The sequence below is a fragment of the Amborella trichopoda genome, chromosome 2 (genome assembly GCF_054954075.1).
Source record: "Amborella trichopoda isolate Santa Cruz 75 chromosome 2, AtrichopodaSantaCruz75HAP2 v2.0, whole genome shotgun sequence".
Lineage (NCBI taxonomy): Eukaryota > Viridiplantae > Streptophyta > Magnoliopsida > Amborellales > Amborellaceae > Amborella > Amborella trichopoda.
In genome coordinates this window covers 16,375,930-16,383,677 of record NC_142337.1, presented here as the reverse complement: position 1 = coordinate 16,383,677, position 7,748 = coordinate 16,375,930, and positions in this window count along the sequence as shown.

Genomic DNA, 7,748 nt, shown 5'->3' with positions numbered 1-7,748 from the left:
GCATCATGTCACGCATGACACAAGAGGGGCATCTTGAAGAGAACGTGAGGGGTAGGGACCCCCACTCTCCTGCCCAAGGTGGCAAGAAGGCCCTCAGCAATAGTAAGCCAAGGGGAGAGGACCGTTCCACCTTGGAAGGGAGGATCAACCTCTTGGAGAATGCCCTAGGGAGCGTTGGGCAGCGCCTTGAGAAGGTCGAGCATGATATGGAGACCCGTGAGTCTCACACGTTAGTCCAACTTGATCAGTTCAAGGAAGACCTTGAGTCTACCCTCAATGCCGAAGAGGAGCGGGTTGGGCGCATAGAAAGCTTGGAGAAGAAAGTCATGGTCTTCATCTACACCATACAAGCCGAGCTTGACACCCTCAACGCATCTCTCGAGGAGACCAAGGGGCGGACGTTGTTCGTTGGTAGCACTAGTGGGATAAAAGATGTCCCAAGGGCTGACTTGCCCAAGCTGAAGGAGTTCAAAGGTGTAAGGGATGCCAAAGAGGTGGAGAACTTCTTGTGGCAAGTAGAAAGATACCTCGAAGGTCTAAACCTTGAGGACAAACAAGTAAAGGTACGTACTGCATCCCTCTTCCTCACTGATAATGCAATCTTGTGGTGGCGAAGGAAGCATGCAGACATGGAGAAAGGTCTTTGCACCATATGGACTTAGGAGGACTTCAAAAAAGAATTAAAGAGGCAATTCTTCCTGGAGAACGTGTTCTATGAGGCAAGAAAGAAGCTTTGAGAACTCAAACATAAGACCACCATTGGCAACTAGGTGAAGGAATTTACGATGCTTATGCTTTAATTCCTAACCTAGCCGCTGATAATCTCCTCTTCTATTTCATTGACGGACTCCAAAACTGGGCTAAACAAGAGCTACAACGGTGTGGCGTGAAGGATGTCAATGAAGCCATTGCAGTAGCGGGGTCTCTCTAGGAATACCAATGAGGTGAGTCCTTTATGCCCAAACATTCTAAGGGTAACTCTACTAAAGGTGGGGGAGTCAAGGATAAAGGCATACCTAAGGGAGGTGTTGGCAAGTCCACCACAAGGCAAGAATATGAGGAGAAGAAGGTTTTTATGCCTAAGATTAGCTGCTTTGTGCGCAAAGGGCCACACCGCATGAAGGAGTGCCCAAAGCTCGGATCTTTAGCTTCCATTGTCGAAGGGCATGTGGCCCAGACAAGCCAAGACCAAGCTATGGGCCACGTAGGTTCCTTGCAGCTCCTAAATTCTCTAGAGGCCAAGTCCGTGCCCCAAACGATGGGAAGCAAGGGGCTTATGTATGTGCAGTCATTAGTCAATGGGAGGCAAGCCCAAGTCATGATTGACACAGGCGCCACCCACAACTTCATCACTCCTGAAGATGCCAAGAGGGTTGGCTTAAGTATCTCTAATGGAAGGGGATGGCTCAAGACTATCAACACCAATGTCAAGTCCCTCGTTGGCGTAGCTCATGGGGTAGGGTTATGCCTTGGTATATGGAAAGGAACGGTGGATCTCTCGGTGGCTCCTATGGAATACTATGATTCTGTGTGCATCTTGTAGAAGGGGTCTTTGTGCATGGTTCCCGCTTCACCAGCCCCCAAGGCCACTAAGATGATATCCGCTATGCAGCTAAATAAGGGATTAAAGAAAGGGGAGATCACCTACATGACTGCCTTAAAAGTGGATTATCTTGTGACTGAGGGAAATGAAGATCTTCCCCAAGTGATTAAGGATGCCCTTGAAGAGAACAGGGATGTGATGCCACCAGAACTACCTAAGCGGTTACCACCTGAACGGGAGGTGGATCATAAGATCGAGCTGGAGCCGGGAGCTAAGCCACAAGCTATGGCACCTTATAGGATGGCACCACCAGAGCTAGAAAAGTTACGGAGACAGCTCAAGGATTTACTTGATGCAGGGTAGATTCGGCCATCTAAGGCACCTTATGGGACACCGATTCTCTTCCAGAAAAAGCACGACGGATCTTTGAGATTGTGCGTCGACTACTGGGCACTCAATAAAGGTAACTATCAAGAACAATTATCCTATTCCTTTGATAGCTGACAAGTTCTTCACAAAGGTGGATCTATGATTGGGCTACTACCAAGTGAGGATAGCTGAAGGTGACGAGCCCTAGATATGGGTCCTTTGAGTGGTTGGTTATGCCTTTTGGCTTAACCAATGCTTCAGCCACATTTTGCACTCTAATGAACGAGATCTTCCATCCATATCTTGACCTGTTCGTAGTGGTATATTTTGACGACATTGTCATTTATAGCAATACTCTCGAGGAACATGTTGAGCACCTTCGAACCGCGTTCAAAGTATTGAGGGAGAACTTATATACCAAGATGGAGAAGTGTTCATTTGTTAGGGAAGAAGTGCACTTCCTTGGCCATATTATCAAGGCTAGGACCATCATGATGGAAGAAGGAAAGGTGAAGGCCATCAAAGAATGGGAGCCGCCTATCAAAGTCTCCAAACTACGGTCTTTCATTGGGTTGGTAAACTACTATCGGCAATTTATTAAGGGCTACTTAGCAAGAGCAGCCCCACTCACGGACCTCCAGAAGAAAAGCAAGGTGTGGGAATGGTCCGAGAGGTGCCAAGATGCTTTCGAGGATCTAAAAACAACAGTGATGGAGGAACCTGCCTTATCCCTCCCAGATCACTCGAAGATGTTCGAGGTGCATACGGATGCTTTAAACTTTGCCATTAGCAGAGTACTAATACAAGAAGAGCATCCTATAGCTTATGAGAGCCGCAAGTTGAATAACACCGAGCGGTGCTATACACTGCAGGAGAAAGAGATGACAGCTGTGGTGCATTACCTTCAAACGTGGCATCGCTACTTGCTTGGGCCTCACTTCGTGGTCAAGATGGATAATGTAGCCACTACCTACTTCCAATCTCAGAAGAAGTCGATGTCGTAGCAAGCTAGATGGCAAGATTTCTTGGCAGAGTTTGATTACGAGTTCGAGTACAAACCCGGCATGGCAAATGTGGTGGTAGACGGCTTAAGTAGTAAGGCAGAATTGGCTGCGATAAGCAGAGCCAGGGGAGATGCTTTTCAACAAATCAAAGAAGGGATGAAGCATGACCCCATGGCTAAGAAGTTGATCGACATTGTTAGAAAAGGCAAGACCAAATGATTTTGGATAAAGGATGACCTTCTATACACTAAGGGAAGGAGGATCGATGTTCCTAAATGGAACAACCTGAGGAGGACTCTCGTAAGGGAATGCCATGACACCAAGTGGGCTGGTCATCCAGGACAGCAATGCACCTGTGCACTCCTAGAATCAGCCTACTATTGGCCACAAATGTGGAATGAAGTCAAACTCTACGTGAAGACTTGTCTTGTGTGCCAACAAGACAAGGTGGAGAATCAACAACTTGGGGGCCTGTTGGAACCATTGCCAATACCGGAGCACCCCTGGCAAAGCATTTCCATGGACTTCATCTCTGCTCTCCCTAAGTCCGAGGGGTATGGCTTCATTATGGTGGTGGTGGATAGGTTTTCTAAGTATGCTACATTCATATCAGCCCCTACCGATTGCACGGCTGAGGAGGCAGCTCACCTATTCTTCAAGAATGTGGTGAAGTATTGGGGGTTGCCTCGAATGATTATCAGTGATAAGGACCCCCGCTTCATAGGACGGTTGTGGAGCGAGTTGTTCAAACTCCTTGGTTTGGAGCTCCACTTCTCCACAAGCTTTCACCCACAAACTGAAAAGGATGAAGAAGTGGGCGGATGAGAAGAGGTGGGGAATGAGAGAAAGAATGAGCATAGTCACTAAAAGACATATTAATATTCAACATCCCCCCTTAATTTGTCACTCTCATTCCAAGTAACATTCTTAAATCACAAAATGTTTTAGACTTTAGTGGCTTTGTCAAAATGTCTGCAACTTGTTCTTTCGATTTGCAAAACACAATCTCAACTTCAATATTCTTCACATGCTCTCGAATGGAATGAAATCCTATATCTATGTGCTTGCTTCTCCCATAAATTACTGGATTCTTGGCCAATGCTATTGCTGATTTGTTGTCGACCTTGATCATTGTAGGGCCTTCTTGTAGTACCTATAAATTCCTTAACACATTTCACAACCAAATAGCATGACACATACATGATGATGATGCTACATATTCAGCTTCACATGTGGATAATGTAACAATTGGTTGCTTCTTTGAACACCAAGTAAAAGTTGTAGATCCAATATGAACTACATAACCTGTAGTACGTTTTCTATCATATAGGTCACCTCCCCAATCACTATCACAATAACCAATAATCTTGAGTTCATTTGAATGAGAATAGAGCAGTTCATAATCCAATGTGCATTTTAGATAACAAAGAATCCGTATACCGACTTATTAGGCCCACTCCATACAAAATATCAGGTCTAGTACATGTCAGATAACGCAAACTTCCAACCAAGCTTTTAAAATAAGTAGCATCCACTCTAGAATCATCATATCTTCCATTTATCTTGCATTCTACAGGAGTAGTTACAAAATTACAATTCTCTATTTTAAAATTTTTGAGAATTTCCATTGCATATCTATTTTGGCAAATATATATCCCTTCGTCACATTGTTTAACTTGAAAAGTAATTCAAAAGCCCAATATCTGTCATCTCAAATTCAGTAATCATAGATTGCTTAAAATCACCAATCATGCTAAGGTTATTTCTGGTGAAAATTAAATCATCAACATAAAAGCAAACTATCAATAGACCACCATTGTCTTTCATCTTCAAATATAGAGCAAGGTCAAAGGGACACTTATCAAAACCATTTTCTTGAAAATATTTGTTGATTCTTGAATTCCAAGCTCTTGGAGCTTGTTTCAAACCATAAAGTATCATTTTCATTTCATAAACTTTATTTTCATGCCCCTTTATAATGTAACCCGGTGGTTGTTCAATATAAACTTCTTCTTCAAGATGACCATTTAAAAATGCAGATTTGACATCCATTTGAAAAAATTTCCATTTTCTTTGAGCAGCCAGACCAATAATTAATCTAATAGTATCCAATCTAACAACAGGAGTAAAAACCTCTTTGTAGTCAATCCCGGCTCTTTACTTGTATCCTTTGGCAACCAGTCTTGCTTTGTATCTTTCTACTTCACCTTCTCATTCTTCTTTGCTTTATAAACCCATTTCACACCAATTGCGTTATGTTGACTTGGAAGTGTTCTAAGCTTCCATGTGTCATTTTTCTCAATAGCTTGAATCTTCTCATCCATCGCTTTTTTCCACCTTGTCACGAACTGCATAGTCGAAACTTACAGGTTCGGAGTCGACAAAGAAACAAAACAAACTGTGCTCATTGTTAGTATTTTCTGTTTGAGCATAAATTTCACTTAAATTCTGTGTCCTTGGTGGCCTTTCATTTGATCTTTCATCCATGGAAGAAATAGATAAACTTGACTCTTGTTGAGGAGTTGAGGGTGGGGTATTTTCTTCTTGTGATCTCTCTTGAACATTGTCATTTCCATTCATTTCAATTCTTACATGACTTTCTTTTTCCTTTTTGTTCCATTCCCATGAGGCTTCTTCATTAAATTCCACATCTCTACTAATTATCAATTTCTTATTTTCAGTATCATAAAGCTTGTAAGCTTTTGATTTTCCATCATAGCCAATAAAAATGCATTTTTGACTTTTGTCCTCTAATTTGATTTGGGACATGAGAGTATGCAATGCACCCAAATACCCTTAAATGTGCCACATTAGGCTTATGTCCACTCCAGGGGTCTTGGGGTGTCCTAAATCGCACACTTTTGGTGGGACACCTGTTCAGAATATAGACAGCACAAGAGACCGCCTCAGCCCAAAATTCTTTTGGCATATTTTTGTATTTCATCATGCTTCAAGCCATATCCATAATTGTCCGGTTTTTTCTTTCAGCCAGTCCATTTTGTTGGGGTGAATATGGTGCAGTAAATTGATGAAAAATACCATGATACTTGCAATACTCATAAAATGCCTTTGAAAAATATTCACCACCCCTATCTGATCTTAAAGCTTTAATAAAATAGCCACCTTGTTTTTCCACAAACGCCTTAAAATTTTTGAAGATCCCAAAGACTTCTGATTTTTCTTTCAAGAAATAAACCCAGGTTTTTCGACTGAAATCATCAATGAAGGTAATGAAATACTTATGTTGCCCATAAGAAATTGTGCTAAGTGGCCCACATACATCCGTATGGATAAGTTCAAGGGGTTTTGATGCTCTATATGAAGCACCACTTGGGAAGCTTTCAAGGTGATGCTTCTCGAGCATACATCCTTCACAAAGTTGTTCTGGATGATCAATTAATGGTAGCCCTTTCACCATATTTCAATTATACAACAAGTTCAAGCCATTAAAATTGAGGTGTCCAAACCTCAAGTGTCATAACCATGGATTTTCTTTTAAAGATACATTTAAGCATTGCAAAAAATCAGTTTTGATATCTAAAGAAAATGTCTTGTTTTTTTACATGCCAACTCTGGCAATCAAGTTTTCCTTTTTATCTTTTATGGTAAGGGCTAAATCCTTTAAACGAATATCATACCTTTTTTCTAAAAGTTGCCGCAAACTAAGAATATTATTTTTCATGCTTGGCACATAATAGACATTGGAAATAAATCCATGCTTTCCATTCTTGAATCGAATTAAAATTTTACCTTTCCCTTTGACCGGAACTTTTAAGAAATCACCAAATGTTATATTACCATTCACTGATTCATCCAACTCCACGAACATTTCTTTTCTTCCGCATATGTCGTTGCTTACGCCACTATCAAGAAACCATGAGTTGCTACTTTCACTCTCTTCTTCTTTACATGCCAACAGGAGGATTGGTTCTTGATCCACTTTGGATTTTTCTACAAAGTTCAATTGTTCTCCATTTCTTAGACGTTCTTAAATCTACATTTAGAACTGTAATGGCTGATTTTTTTGTAGTTAAAGCATTGAATAGAAGATCTATCATATCTTTGATGATTGAATAGTCGAGTAAAGTTTCTACCACCTCGACCTCTAAAGGATTGCAACATCTGGTTGTTTCCTTTTCCGGCATTGAAATTGAAATTGTCATAGTATCGTCCACTTCTATTTAATGTCCCACGTCCTCATTGACCTCTACCTCTAAATCCTCCTCTTTCATCTTTTAGGGAGAGATTAGTTTTGAGCACTTGTTCCAAAGGGGTGTTTGTTTTCTTCATCATTCTTTGTTTATGGGCTTGCAAGGAACCCACGAGTTGATCGATAGCCATAGTCGACAAGTCTTTACTTTCTTCTATTGCTACAACTATGTGCTCAAATTTATAGGTAAGAGATCTTAATATTTTCTCCATGATCCGCACCTCATCTATCACCTCACCATTTCTCTTGAGTTGGTTTGCTATTGGCAACACTCTTGAGACGTAATATGAAATTAATTTTGTCTATTTCATGTGAATCATCTCGAACTCGGTTCTTAATGTCTGCAAACGAACTTTCTTCACTTTTTTTTCTCCTTTGAGAACATTTTGTAAGATCTCCCATGCTCGTTTTGCAGAGATGGAGGAAACAACCTTTTCAATAGTGCTTTCGCCAATGCCCTGATTGATTAAAAACAGAGCTCTCTTGTCTAGTCTCCTTGATTCTTTTAGGGTAGCCTTCTTATTGTTTGTCATTTCTACTTCCTCTTCTGGGGTTCTGGGTTCATTGTATCCTTTTACAACAATTTCCCATGCATCATGTGATCCGAGTAGTGCTTTCATCT